The sequence below is a fragment of the Episyrphus balteatus genome, chromosome 2, assembly GCF_945859705.1.
Source record: "Episyrphus balteatus chromosome 2, idEpiBalt1.1, whole genome shotgun sequence".
Lineage (NCBI taxonomy): Eukaryota > Metazoa > Arthropoda > Insecta > Diptera > Syrphidae > Episyrphus > Episyrphus balteatus.
The window spans coordinates 126241165-126256555 of NC_079135.1; the positions used below are offsets into that span (position 1 = coordinate 126241165).

The 15391-nt window shown below is 29.2% G+C and overlaps 1 protein-coding gene across 3 annotated transcripts in view; it reads right to left on the bottom strand.

Moving 5' to 3' along the window:
* The window catches only part of LOC129911376 (NADPH--cytochrome P450 reductase), a 45776-nt gene extending 30732 nt beyond the window's left edge, over positions 1-15044 (bottom strand). Inside the window, exon 1 of one of the 3 annotated variants that reach the window (XM_055989163.1) lies at positions 14931-15044. The gene's annotated coding sequence lies outside the window, so the exon portion shown is untranslated. Of the gene's footprint in view, positions 1-6016; positions 6372-14930 lie in introns of those variants that run through there. The other 2 variants (XM_055989164.1, XM_055989161.1) reach the window with 2 other exon arrangements.
* Between the last annotated feature and the right edge of the window lie 347 nt (positions 15045-15391).

Below are 15391 nucleotides of genomic sequence, written 5' to 3' on the forward strand. Positions count from 1 at the left end.
TAAACTAATGCTCAAACAAGATGCTACAAATAAAACAAACCTTAATTGGAATAATATCACCACATGTACAGCGACTAGACAGATCTGGCCAATACTGGATCTGAAGCGCCCTAATTGTTTAATATCTCTAAGCAGATCACAAATCAGCTCAGTAATAGGTGTCATAACAAGACACTACATAATAGGCAAGCACGCAACACGCCTCGGAATCTATTCCAATGATTTCTGCAGAAGCTGCATAGATGAGGAGGAGGTGAAATCTATTCCACACCTTCTCTGTGAATGTCCTGAGTTTGCGTTATCTCAAAGACGTAGACTCCATTTGGCAGAATTCTACTATAACAATCCTGGTGAGCTGGCAATTTTAGACATTATTTGCTCGCTTTATTAGAAGCTCTAAATGGTTCAACGAATAGGAAGAAAAAAAATCTCAAAGATTCATTGTGGTATTACGGACCAATCATGGTCTAAGTGTATCAGCTCTCCTGCTGATAGTCACGTTAACCTAACCTAACCATCGCGCAACGGAATACTATATAAGCGGAAAGTGCTATTTTTTTTGGGTGATAAACACGAATCTGAAGTTGTAAAACTAAATTTCTTAATCCAATCATGAAAAATAACCAAAAATGTTCGAAAAATGTTTTTTTTTTTGTTTATTTAATTATTATTTTGTAAATAAAAAAAAATCACTTTTCAAGGAATGAATATGTAATAAAAAAAATGCTATGTTGTTTTTCCACAGGTTCGATTGTTAGGGTTAGCCTCCCATAAAGCAAGCCAAACCTTAAGTATTGATTTCCACTCTTATTTTTTGCTACCTTAACCATAATAATTTCATACATAATGGTTTTTGAAAAAAATAACTTAAAGACATGTAAAATTCAATACATGTACATTGTACATAAACAAAATGCACACAAACTTGGAAATTAAAAAATCATGCAACTTGTTTGTTTAACATTCCGGGTCGTTAAAAGGTATAATAAGTCAATCTTAAATATCTGTTAAAATTTGACTGTTAAAAATTATTCATAAATTTGTTTTTGAATAAAATAATTAATAAAAAAAAACCCATCAACGTGTTGAAATACGACAGTTTGATGATTGAACTTTTATTGCATACTGTATGAATATAAAATGAAAATACATTTGAAAATAATAAATAGGTATAAATAGTATTTCAAACAAAGAAAGGGACACAACGTTCTTAGGTTTTCATCTGAAAGTATAAATGATTAAATTTACAAGCGTTTGAAAAAGGAAGTCATAACATAAGTAAATACAAACAAAACAAATGATTCGATAATGGTAACTAATTTTTGGGTGTCCCTCATTATGTTTTGAGTAGTATGTTAAGCAATAAAAATGATACAAACATTATTACTGTGACGCTGTTTGTTCCAAAATTTTTTGTTCAAATAATTTCCGTGTAATATGTAATTTTTACGACAAATTATTATTTTTATTTTTTTCTGGTTTAAATTTAAAGCAATTATTTCATAACAAAAGCTTTTCGTCAAGGGTTAATTATTTTGTTATTATAGTGTTAAGGTAATTAATGTCAACACTTTTTGTTTCCAAGCTCTCACAAGTACCTATGTATGTATCTAATTTGATATTATTTAATATACATTGTATGTACTTTGTACCTTATTATTTTTAACTCTATGACCTACATACAGGGTCTTCGTTTCATATGAACAGATCTTAGCCATTAAATTTTTTTTTTTTTTTGGGTTTCGTGACATGAGATTGTAACAAAATTATGGAAGTTAAACCATGACTTGTCATATTAATAAAATCTTTTGTGGTTGTTGTAATGATAAGCATCTTTTACCAAGAGTGTCAAACTTTCAAAAGAGTGCATTTCAAACAACCAAATTAAAATAATTTGTCATATTTTGCCAAAAACTTTCTCTTCCCCCTTTTTTCTAATAAAAAACAAATTGAATAATCAAAATTAATCATACAAAGCTTATGTCATCTTGTTTTATTTAAATTTATATTTATAGCGGCAGCTTAAAAAAAAAATTTGGTTTTATTATTTCAATCAAACATGAATTGTATGACATTAACATTGAACTTCGTCTCAATGAAAACATAAAATAATAAAATACAAAAGTTTCTACTGAATTTTTTTTTTTTTTTTGTTTTTGTTATTTATTTATAAAAGCACACAAAATGCGCGGTAACGAACATATAGCTAAATTTCCGCATGTGTAGTAACTTAATTGAATAACTTGCAACTTACTTTAATATGGTAAGTACCTACTCGTGCACAAGTTGTTTTGCAGCTTGTTTTTGTTGTTGTTGTTTTTTATTTTCAATGAAATATGAGTATAAATTAAATAATTTCACCGCACGATCTAGTTGTGTAAGAGTTTAGATTACTCGCACGGCTGGTTTTCATTAAGATTCGTTTTCAATCTAGTCTCTCGATTTATCAATATAGAGGCGTTATCAAACATGAATAAATTTTCTTTTTTTAGATTAAAAGGGTTTAAAAGAACTTTATTATATTTTTAAGCATATTTTTTTTTTGTTTTCCTTTACAACTGTACTGAAGAAATGAAGTACTCTTAATTCTTTCTACAAGGTTTTGAGACTCTTCATTGAACTGTTTGATAACTAAAAAATGATACCTGTTCTAATCGTTTGAACAAAGTCAATTATCTTTTCATTTCATAATTTCAAGTATCAAGTATCCAATAATTGCGGTTAGCTAACCGCATAATGCAGCATCAGGAAGACTATGAATATGCAAATATTTGATAAGAATATGTTTTTAATTTATACAAAAATTTAATTCGATCTATGGGAGAGGGTCAATAAACGTCCGTCATTTGAAAAAAAAAATTGTCTTTAAACACAGTATATTCGAAATAAAATATGCATCCGTTAAAAAATTTTATTCGTACTGAATTAACAATTCTGATAAGTTTTTTGAAAGTTGAAAGAAAATTCTCTCAGAAAATAATAACGCAATAAAAAAGTATGTAGTTGAAGAGCACTAATATTATTACTAAAGGACTAAAGGTGCCTGTCTCTTTGGGAGTAAAAATATATGCGAGTAGTTTGACTCTCAACTGGACCTTAAGGGAAAATCGTAAAAATGTATAAAAGTCCAATACTAACAAATTTAACGAAATTATGCAGTGTTTTTTTTATTTGCGATAACCGTATGTAAAAAGATCAGTTTGTATTAACCGGTGTTTCTTTATGGGTAACCGACCTATTCGATAGATAATTTCTAAGCTAACAAAGAAGAGAATCATCGATACTAAATGCATTTTCAATAAAAGACCTTGATGCCAAACTCTATCAAATGCTTTTGAAGTATCAAGCGAAATAATCTTACTTTTTCCAAAATGATTAAAGATTTGTTCCACCGTTCGGTGAGATATACCATCAGATCACAAGTGGACCTATTGTTACGAAAGTACGGAATGATGTTTTAAGGATTTGTACTAAATTTCAAGAGAAAATATTCAAAACTGCCTGAATTATGTTGCATTCCTAAATATTTTTTTTTTTTTTCATTATAATTTTAAGTCATTTTTTAGGACTCCTTCTCAGAACAGTTGTTTTCAAGAGAAATGAAAACGCAAACTTATACATTTCGTCAAAATACTATCCGCAACTTGGTTAAGCTTCTATTCCAATCGGCAGCTGGCTTCGTCAGGAATGGCTTCCCGAAAATCTGCCTATTTCAAAAATCAACATTTCCTGTAGTAACTACACTTAAGAGCAAAAAAACGGAATCAAAAAAGATAATTTTTATTTAAAACAAAAATTGCAATGGATAAAATAATGTTTCTTCAAGTTTTATGGTCTCATTTAAAAGCTTGAATTTTTTACTTTTAATTGTTGGTAAAAACTTCAAAATGCATACGATAGTATCATAGCTATCTGTCAATAAATTGCACTTCATTCTTTTCTAAATGTTAAATTTTCTTGATATTCTCTGCTTCAATTTCAGTTTTTTTTTCCTACCGTTACTATTGACGTTGTCTGTCAATAAATTGCACTTAATTTTTTTTAAATGTTAAATTTTCCAGATACTCTCTGTTTCAGTTTCAGTCTTTTTTTGCTTACATGCTTCATTTATGTTGATTGGATCCTTATAAAGTGAACGGGTTTTAAAGTTCCTAGTATTGATTTAAAGCCTTTGTTTCAAGCTTTTTAATGGTGCAATTAACATTCATGTATGTCAATTACATCCTGGCCAATTAACGTTTTAAAAAAACGCAAAAGTTTGATTCCATTTTTTTGCTCCTAAGTGTACTATAAACAAATTTTCATGCTAGACTAAGAGCAGAATTTATAATAATAATAATTTATTTCATTTTTGAATATGAACATTTTTGAAAAATCAAGCGGCTTACGGGGAAGATTGTTGTTCATAGCCGAGTTTATCTGGCAAGTTAGTCAAAATAAACCCTCTTGAGAGTTACGCTGCAACAAACCGTACACGTTCTGTCATTAAAGTAGCTTATTGCATCCTTTTGTGGCGTGAAGAAACACAAATTCAAAAAAACAAATACTAAATAGGTACTCTCAGTGGATTGAATAAAATGAAAACGAAATAAGTGAGCGTCTTTGAGAGTAAAGCCAGAACTATAATTGGAGGAAGCAGTTGGAAGCTAATGTCAAATCCTACGTTTTTGTTGTTGTCTGTCAATTATAGTTCTACTCTAAACCTGCGCCACACGTGGAAGACCACTCATTTAAAAAAAACTTAAATATATTTAAGAAATTTATTTTTTTCAAAAAACATAAGCCGATGCAGAGATGTTAATGATATGCTAATACCATCCCGGCGCATTTCACTAATGAAGACAATTAATTAAAGGAAACTTGACTAATTCGAATTAAGTAACTTAAAAGACCAAGCTAATGACCCAGGATTACTGGAGAGATTCTTTAATTCATAAACAGGTTCAATCGAAAGAACGGCACTAACCCAAGTTAGGAACTACAAAATATGTAAATAAAAAAACAAAACAAAAGTTATATCAATACCCAATACCTTTAAGATACTTAACCCGAATTATATCAATTAAACAGAACAAAATGCCCTTATACCCATAACATATTGTAATAACAACGAACTTCAATTAAAATATGTATATATGTATGTATATAACCTAAATATTTCCAATACCTGCTTGTAATATTTTTATCATCAACAATAGGGATAGAAATTCCCTTAACACACTTGATAAAGTGATAATGTAGGTAACAAATTTAATCACATAATCAGTATTTACTTTTTCTATTCCTTTTTTGTGTGTTCTTTTCCTTCAATATCAAGGACACCAAAATTTTATCTCTATCTTATCTCAAAAAAAAAAAAAAAAGATATCACAACGAAAAAAAATAAAAATCATTTTGCCAAACAAGGAAGTTGTAGAGCAAAATAAAAAAATTTGCCACTTGAGGACAACGACGACGATGACAACAACGCATTATTTAATAAAAATAATCAAAAATTCAAATTCAATTCACATGCCACTTGAGAGTGTTCAGCAGTATCGTCGTCAATGTCTCGTTTAGAGAGAGGTGTGCTGTGCAGTGCAGCGCAATGATAACACAGAATACATATCAATGAAAAAACGTATGTTCCCACAAGAAGAGGCAAAACATGCATTTTATTAATGACCACTTTACTGTCACACTACAAGAATTCTTTATTTAAACAAGAAAAACCATAAAATGCAGAAATTCATTATTATACCGCATCACTGCCGATTTAGCCTTAACCCAACAACCCACATTGTGAAATAATTTTTTGTTAACAATCAATTTTGCTGCTGCTTCCAGCCAGACCTTGACCTTTGTTTTGTTAATTAGTTTTTTTTCTTCTTTACAAAATCCACGTCGTCGTCGTTAAAAAAAAATAAACTTCTCTTGGCTACGAGATTCCAAAGTTGCAAAATCAAAAAAAAAAAAAAAAAATCACTTGATTTGAAAGAGAAACGAAAAATCATACAAAAATTATCATCTCACTTACCTAAGAAGGAAAGTGTTGAAAGAGTTGACAACAATCGACAACGATAAAAATGAGGTATTTGTGTGTAATTTTATCCAAAAAAAAGTTATCCAAGAGAGATATAATTTATCCAGCTGGTTTTTTGCTGATGTTAATAAATTATTTTTGCGTAACTACTATTTTTAACCGCACATGAAGACAATTGAAGAACAACAACGGCGAAAAACAAGACCAGGAGACGTACCTACAAATAATTTATCCCGAAAGACACTCTTAATTCCAAAAAAAAGGAGGATCTTCAACGTCAAACCGACTTGAAAACGCACCAACGACTAAAACTGACCGCGTCGAATACGCTTAGAAAGTCCATAGACACTGTGTGAATGTGATGTGTACAAAAAAATTTTGAATTTAATCGTTTTTGTATATTTTTTTTGCAGGCAGGCAAACGAAGAGAGAGATACGAGCAGGCAGTAATATAAAAAGCAAGCTCCCGCGCGCCGATAAGTAGTAAGTAATCAGTGAAACAGCACAAAACGACGAGTATATAAGCGTAAGTATTCTCTGCTGATATATAACGAAAAGTAAATAGTTAAGTGATTACAATATTTTGAAGTGGTCTTGTGTTGGGTTTTGGATTCGCTTCCACGTCCACGTCAGACAAACTACTCTAGTCTAGTCAAGTAGAGACAGAGAGACTGGGGTAAAAGGAGAACTACCTACAACCTATAGGAGTTGTTTACGGACGGAATGATAAAATGCGACTGATTCGAAAGAAGCTACTAAATATCAAACTTGGCTGGCTGGCTGGCTGGACTGGGGCTGGTCGAGCTTAGCTATGCGCTGGAGCTGAATCTGAACAGTATAATGGACTGGCTGACTTGTATCTGTAATATGAATGAGTGTCCACTTTCTTCTCTTTGTTCATCATCTGTTTCGTTGTTGATGTTGTATTCTAACACTTTTTTTTTATTGCTTACAGACTATAGCGAGTCTTCTGAACAGGTTTTATATTTCTTTCCACACAACCAACTACACCACACCACAGCACATACCACGATCATGATCTAAACCAAAATTGTGGTGTAATTGATAGACCGAAAGTGATTTGTTTTCTTTTTCATTATTTTTGTTGTTGTTGTATGGAGTTTTATAATATTCGTAAAACCTGACCCAAGTGGTGGTGATTTTTATAAAACAGATCTATCTATTCTTGGATTTTGAATTTTTATATATTCACAGTGAATCTGATTCTCCGTGTGTTCTTCATTTCGATTAAAAATTTAAATTTAGAGTTGAGTTCATGACATCATGAATACCTAACAAAATCAACTACATTATTGAATAATCCTCTATTATCATCCAAGGAGAACAAACAAAAATCACATACACTTTGAATACTAATTAGAGATTTTTATTGGAGGTATCTATTTTTTCTGCATCCTGTGGTTATCTACAAGACTAGATTTTTGAGAGTACTCATGGGGCTATCTTTAGAATAAATTTTAAAAAAAATCCTTTTTTCGATTATATTTTAGATTTCCTGTCTTTTCAAGTTTTAACCTAGCCCTTGCTTTGATTGAAATATAAATTGAAATTTTCATTGACCCCGGAATGGCTACGTGACTGTTTAGATTGATTTTAAATTTTTTTTTTATTGTGAAGTAGTTTTTTTTTGCATGCACAAATAATAAGCAGGTAGGTACTTAGTATTTACGTTGGAATAAATAAACAGACATAATACGCAACTGGAAATTCCACGTCATCAGGTATAATTTTATTTTTATTTGAAATGGTTCGACACAAGTTTTTGTGTAGGTTCAAGGTTTAAAGTGAAAATTTCATATTAACGTTAGTGTAACATCTTGCAGAAGAAGAATCTCTTTTCGTAAAGAATGACTTCTAGTAAAAAAAATTCTATATTAGTGTTCACAAACAAGTTAGGGATAGTTTAGAAAGATGAATAAATGTACCAGTGGGCCAATGCCAGATCTGTGAAACTGTGAAGTGATAAAAAATTTATCATTTTAGTTTTCATATGTTTGTTTTAATTTTTTTTTATTAATCCGGAATCGAATTTATTATGAAAACGTAATAACACTTATCACTTCACAGTTTCACAGATCGGGAATTGAATTTTGAAAACCTATTGCCTTGAAAGCTCTGTATTTTATATTTTAAGACATCGCAATGGATGCTTCCGCTTCAGCGGAAGAGGAAAAAAATGATCAGATTAAAAAGCTATTGGAAATAACTCTGGAATTGCAGAGTAGAAGTTTGCTGGATAAATCAATCGATAAAATATAATAAAACAAATCTTTCGATCCATTCCGTCTGCTTGTAACATCTCCAAGGAACGCAATTTAAGCACTTTTTATTTTAGACTTTTGCGTGGATCAGATAAAAAAAAACATGGATGATGGTGTTTCTCATAATGTTTAAATAAGTTAAGGTTAGCTAATGCGCTGAACTTTCATAAAACATAAAAACGAGGAGCTTATCAGAGTTATCAACGTTTTACCCTAAAATAGTATGATCCCTGTATACTATCCTCAGAGTAGAAAAATACAAGTAATTTTAGGTAGAATGTTTATGCTCATATAAGCTTCATTTAAACTTTGGAACGATGTGTACGATAATGTATAGGAGTGGACTCGAAAATGTTATGAACAGAATTTTCGGAGACACTGTGTTTTTTAAAAGATAACCGCACCATGAAAAATTCAGTTACGGAGTAATTTAAATGGAGATATTTATAGTTTTTTTTTATTAATGAGTTTTAGTACACCATTTTTCGGTGAATATAAAGTTTTTCTGGAGAAGTAAATAATTTCCAACTTGGTCTTGAACAACCTTTAGTAAATTTGCTGATTTAGGGCATTCCTAAACATAAATTCCCCTTGAAACGGTTTTTCAAAAATTTTCTGACTTGAATCGGATCTTTTTCTCTAGAAGTCATAATAAAATTGTAACTCTTGCCTTGAAGTTAGTTGGCAGGTTCTATAAAAAAAGAAAAATTGATAAGTAGTGAAATGAACTACTTATTTTTTGAAAATATCAAAAATTACTACATATTTTTAAATTATTAATTGTTTCATTAATACGAGTTCATTACATCTAAAATGTAAGTTTCTGTAAATTGTTTTAACAAAGAGTGGCCAAAACAAAAACTTGTTTTTCGTAAATTCACCGGGCGGAAACTTATTTTCTAGAAAAAAATATTTGTATAAATCTAAAGTACTTAAATTTATTGTTTATAAAAACAAAAAGGTTTCCAATCTATTCAAAAACGTACTTCCTAGGATAATCACAGTGATTTTAGAGCAGCATTTCCGCCCAGTTACTGGATAAACAAAGGTATTTGTTTGTTGTTGTTTACTGGGTTTTTGCTAAACTTCTAAGTTTTGATCCAAAACCCGCCTTATATTGCATCATTTGATGCAATATAATTGTACCTTTCAACAAAAAATGATGAAATAATAAACATAATTAGGAAAAATTAACCCTAAGTATATAGTTTAAATAAGAATTCCCTGATAAGAATGAAGAATAATACAAAAAACACGTTAAAAAATTCAAAACCGAAAGTATATTGTATTTGTATGTAATAACAATATAAATTATATTATTAAGTACTATTTGGTTGGCACTTAAGAAACACAAATAAACCCCTAATATGTATGAAATTGATAAATAACAATCTCAAGTACCATTTATTGGCGAATTGAATTATGAATATCAAGAACTTATATGGGAATTTCATTGCAAACAAATAAGTTATTAAGAATGAAAAAAAAATTATCTGCTTACTTTGAGAATCAATTAATTGTGCAATCAACTTTGGTATGATTTTATGCTGAACTTGTATATTTTGACTTTCTTAAAAATTTTCCAAAGATTTTTTGTTTTAAAAAATATATTTACCAACTTTCAAGTCTCTAACTTAATTCTACCCAGTGCCCATTTATGCTGCCATAAATGTCGACTTCGAAATGCCGCTTAAACAGTATAATATTATCAAAGACCTTTTTATGTTTAATTTTTTATTGTTTTACTTCCACACTCGCAGCTTTACATACTAAAAAATATTAAAAGGACGCTTTTGCATTTTATTGTTCGCTAAAGTTTAGGTAAAAAAATAGAAATTGAAATATTCATCAAAAGTTTACATCAGCTCGAACACTCATCAAGCTGTAAGAGCAATACTTTCGAAAATGTTATCTTCAAATTTGATTTCAGAGTCAAGTGACTTGAAATTGTGAAAAATAACCGTACTTGATCAGTAGGTAAACGTCGGTTTTGTTGATTGGATGAAATTAGGAAACAAACCATAAACCAATACAAATCCAAAATAACAGTCGCGGTAAGTCCTTTATTCCACTTGATTTTAAAACGTATAATTTCCCTGCTAATTCCGGTTGCAATTTTTCTTGTTTCAATTAGAACTGCGAGTATAGTTGTCATATTTTAAAAATGGATTTAAAGTTTATGTTTTAAGCTTTTTAACGATACCAAATACATTCATGCAAGACATTTACATCAAGAGAAATCATTGGCGAAATCACAAGGCTAAAGGCCGATTCCATATCTTTATTCACACGCGAGTGTAGTTTTCCTTTGATAAAAAGAAGTCCCAATCTTTACTAACTATTTAATATTTTTATTTTGTATTTCAAAGTACAAAATCATTTCTAAGTATAAATTAAAAATAATTTAAAATGAGTGAAAGATAACATTTTCGTGTATGCCTTGTCTGCCAGTCATTATTTGTTTTATTTTTTTGTTTTTTGTTTTAATTCTTTTATCTTTTCAATTTACGGCGTACTAGGAAATAAAAATGGCACTCCACAGTTTCTAGCTGATCATGCTAATCATCCAAAACTTATGTTTGGTAATCATTGGTGAAAAACTGATAATAATAATTATAAGTTAAGGTTATCAGATTTCTTTGGCAACGTGACTTTGACAAAAATAAAATGAATTCGTGATGACTGGAAGGTAAATATTTAAAAAAAAAATTTTGGTGAATAACCCTAAATCAATTGCCTTGAGTAACAGAAACTTGTGATATCCGAAATAATCAATCCTAAATCAAAGATACTTTACTCAAGAAACATAAGAAACTTAATATGACTACAAAACATATGGATGATTGTTGTTTTCCCAATAAATAACATTTCAAAAAGATTAGATAGAAAAAATACCAAAAGAATAATCATTTGAAATCTAATGTGACATTAAGTTCTAGGAATTAAAGTAATCTTAATTATTTTTTTGTGGGATATTAAAGTTATAATTACAATCATTACATGCATTTTTATTGTTTTTGTCAAAATACATAATGCTTTTTGTTTGTAAGGTTAAAGTCTCACCAAATCGCTTCGTCATTTATTTATCAACAATATTTTGATTGAAAACCTTTTTATTATTTTTTTTTTTGCATTGTGTTTATTTTTGCAAAGCAAATTCAAGATGATAATAAAAAATACAAACAATTCTGTCTGAATGTTTTTCAGACTAAAGCTTTGAAGCTTTTAAAAATATATTTTTTAAGACCACAATTGAATGGAAATGACATATATGTAATTAAATTAAGAAAAAGCTATAATAAGTATTGAAATGGGTTAAAGTATTTTAATAGATAGTAATATCAAACCGACAGATTTATCCAAAACAATATAAAACTATTCTTTGGACTTCAAATTGATAAGATTTGTTGTGTGTTGTTGTATTTTGAATCAATTTTTATGTAACTGTTGGCAGGTTTTCAATGAGGCTCTTGGAGTACCTACACAAATTCCAATTTTTGACGTGATAACGTCTTATAAATCGATGAACCATGGCAGCCACCACAAAAAAGTGATGCCATTTTCTAGCGTTACACTGTCGCACTTTCGCAGTGCGGCAAAAAATTTAAATTTAAAATTAAAAATAAACTATTAGAGATACAAAAATCTCCTAAAGCTTATTTGAAAGATAATAATCTTAAGCCTAATCCAAATGAAGGATTTTTAAAAATTCCGTCAGGGGTAAAACGGAAAGATGAAATTTGGGCTAAAATCTAAACGCGTGGTCGTAGAGAGTTGATTCTTTTTGTTATAGATAGAAGAGACTGATTAAGGGATACTGCATTTAAGAAAAAATTCTAAAAAATTCTGGAACTCCGCTATAACGTTTTGTTTGAACGTTGATCAGGTGTTGTGGGTATAACAAAATGTTGATTATGGGTAGGGGAAATTTTTTTTGACAATTCTAAGGGTGCCAGGTGAAAGATGAAGGAAAAAAAAACTAGGCGTCTCATACGGATTTTTTTTCCAACACTCTGCGTTTCGAAATGTGAATTTTTGAAAAATACCTACCCCTAAAAAGGGTATTTTTGGGTAGTTTTTGATCATTAGCTTTTTTTTGGAGCATTTAAAAAATCTCATGTGCAAAAAATTGGAATCGTTAAAAGAGTTTTGACTGAATACGGAGAAAAATAAGTTTTAAAAAAACAGGTTTTTTGGCCGTTTTTAACCGATTTTCATCGTTTTTTATTTTTACCTTTTTTTCTTTAATAGATAGAGGAATATTATATAATATGGAGTAATGATAGACCATGACTACGACTATATGTGTGCGAAATTTCAATCATTTTCGTAAACACAATTTTGAGATAACGGTAAAATAAAGTTTTAGAATTCAACAATCAACAGGTTATAACTTTTTACCAAGAGCAGATAGAAATTTGATTAAACATTTATGAGCATCCTGATACAATTACCTTTCAATTGGTATATCACACATAACGCTAGACTAACTACAAGCCACACAATGTTAAATCAACATGAACAGCCACCAGTGTGAGAAGTACCGTAATCTCAGTCTGGAAATTCCACATGGTTGACTTTAAAAAATTCTAACTCCTCTTGTAGGCATCTTTGAAATGAGATTGATACGTCATTTGAAAGGTGAAACAACTTTCACATGGTATAAAATTTTTTATTGGTTGTTAGGGAAAAAATTCATTTAATAGCATGAGAACATAAAAATAAATGTTTTTTTTTTGATTTTTTTGATGAAATTTCATCGAGTTTAAAAAATTCTACCTCTTTTTGTAGATGTCTCATAGACTTGATCTATATATATATTAGCTAAGACAATAAGCTTTCAGATGGTGTAAAAATTTTTATAGATTGTTAAAAAAAAATGGAATTAATAGCGTGAGAAGATAAATTTACATGTTTTCTTTGCTTTTTTTTGATGAAAATGATTGTTTTAAATAAATTATTTTAATACTTTTTGCTCATTGTAAAAATTTAAAAATGGTTTTATTATTTAGAAGAAATATTTGGCTTTTTAATGGTATAATTTTTTTTTGTGAGTAAAAATAAAAAAAATTAATATAATGAGAAAAGAAAAAAGGTATTTTTTTTAGCTTTTTCTTGTAAATTATGATTGTTTGAAATAAATAAACCCTTCAAAAGGCTCATCTTAAAAGCACACAACCTGTTTTCTTACGACGTTATCACGTAAAATCATCGTCCGTAAACCGGCTTTACAGACAACCTCTTTTTTTTTTAAGAACGACCCTAATATACACTATATTTATTTAATAGTGAACTTTGTCTTTTGTTTCTAGTAACTTATTTTTGTTTACAAAATATTTAATTCATGACAAAGTTTAATGCAAAAAAATAACTGATTTAACACGAATACATGTCACCTTAGCAATTTTTCAAATTCATTGTGATTAAATTCATTATGATTAAATTCAAGTTTTGGAAGATTGTCTGGCCTTGACAACACACTAATAAATTGATTTACTTTTGGCTATATATTGCATGATGGTGATGAGGCAAATAATTAAATTTTTTAGTCCTCACAAAAATAAACATAATTCTCAAATCCAACTCAAATCAAAATTTAGTTGCATTTAAATGAAATTAAAAGGCATCATGGTAAATAAAACTTAAGTCGATTTTATTACAGCCATTCAGAAAGGAATGTAATTTAAATAAGAAAGTATAAATTAAGTTTAGTTGGTAGGTAATTAAAACCTTTTCTCAGAAGATATATTTTTTTTTGTCTTCTAATATTGCGTGATAAAAACCAGTTAAGATATAAATTATAATATCGATCATGTGAAGCAGATGATGAAACTGTCTATGATCAATTTAATTATTTAACTGATATTTGCATTTCTTTTTTTTTTTTAAATAACAATCAACCAATGATTCAAATGATCATTATTAGTTTATTGTTTTTGTTACTAGAAAGAAAACTCTGATAGCCAGGGGGTTCACCTATCAACTCCAGAAATAATTATTCTAAAAATAAGTTGAAAGACGAAGAACATACACAAAAGAAGACTCATTCTGTCAGCCCTGTTTATGGATCAGTTTTGAACGAATAGGTAATAGGAGTTTTAACCAAAACAAGACATTCTACGAGGTCAAATGGATATAATTTATAATGAACTTTGGATTCAGATCGTCTGACATTGATTTTTTTTATGTACGTACAAGGTTTTTTTTGAAGATCAATGCTAAACAGAATGTAGACTTTAATACTTCGTTGTAGACAGTAAAATGTTTTCTTTGATAACTAAGCTTTCTGTGGACTTTAAGCCCAATTTAATAATTTATAGATTTTATACCTATCATTCAAAAAAAAGAAGAAGAAGGAAGTGTTCCTTTTTTAAGAAGCCAAAAAAGGCCATTAGTAATGAATCTAAAAAAGGAATTTCTTTACTTTGCACCTGAGGGCAACGAACAACTTACTTAAAATACGAGGAAATAAATGAATATTGTTTTTTTTTTTTTTATTAAAAAATCATCGACTTAAAAATTGATACGAATGCTTTGAATTTTCTATGAATATTTTGTTAGAAGAACAATAAATTGAATACCAAAAACAAATAAAAAATCATGTTAAATCAATAGATTTTACTTACCAAATAATAAGTTGAGTTCAATAAATTTTTAACAATTGTAATAGTTTAATTTAACATTTGTTTTTTTTTTTTTTTTTTAATAAAAACAAATTAAAAAATTACTTTAACTGATGAAATTGCTGTAAAAACAGCAGCAAAACCATACAAAGCAACACGTAAAACTGAAATGTCATATTTGACATTTTTGTCAAAACCACACAAAAAAGAAATTCACCATTGTATGGTGAGTTTTTTTATTTGATGACTTTGAATGTAAAATGAGTAGTTCACAATGACATTTATTTATGTTTATGAAATTTATTTATTTAAGGGACAGTTTATACTATTTAATATTTCTGATAAAAATAATTTGAATGAAAATGATAAAATCATGCCTATTACAGAAGACGCAGTGACTCAGTCCCCGGGAATCTACTCGATCCGCAACCGAATCAAATTTCAATCTGTGAACTCCCCGGGAT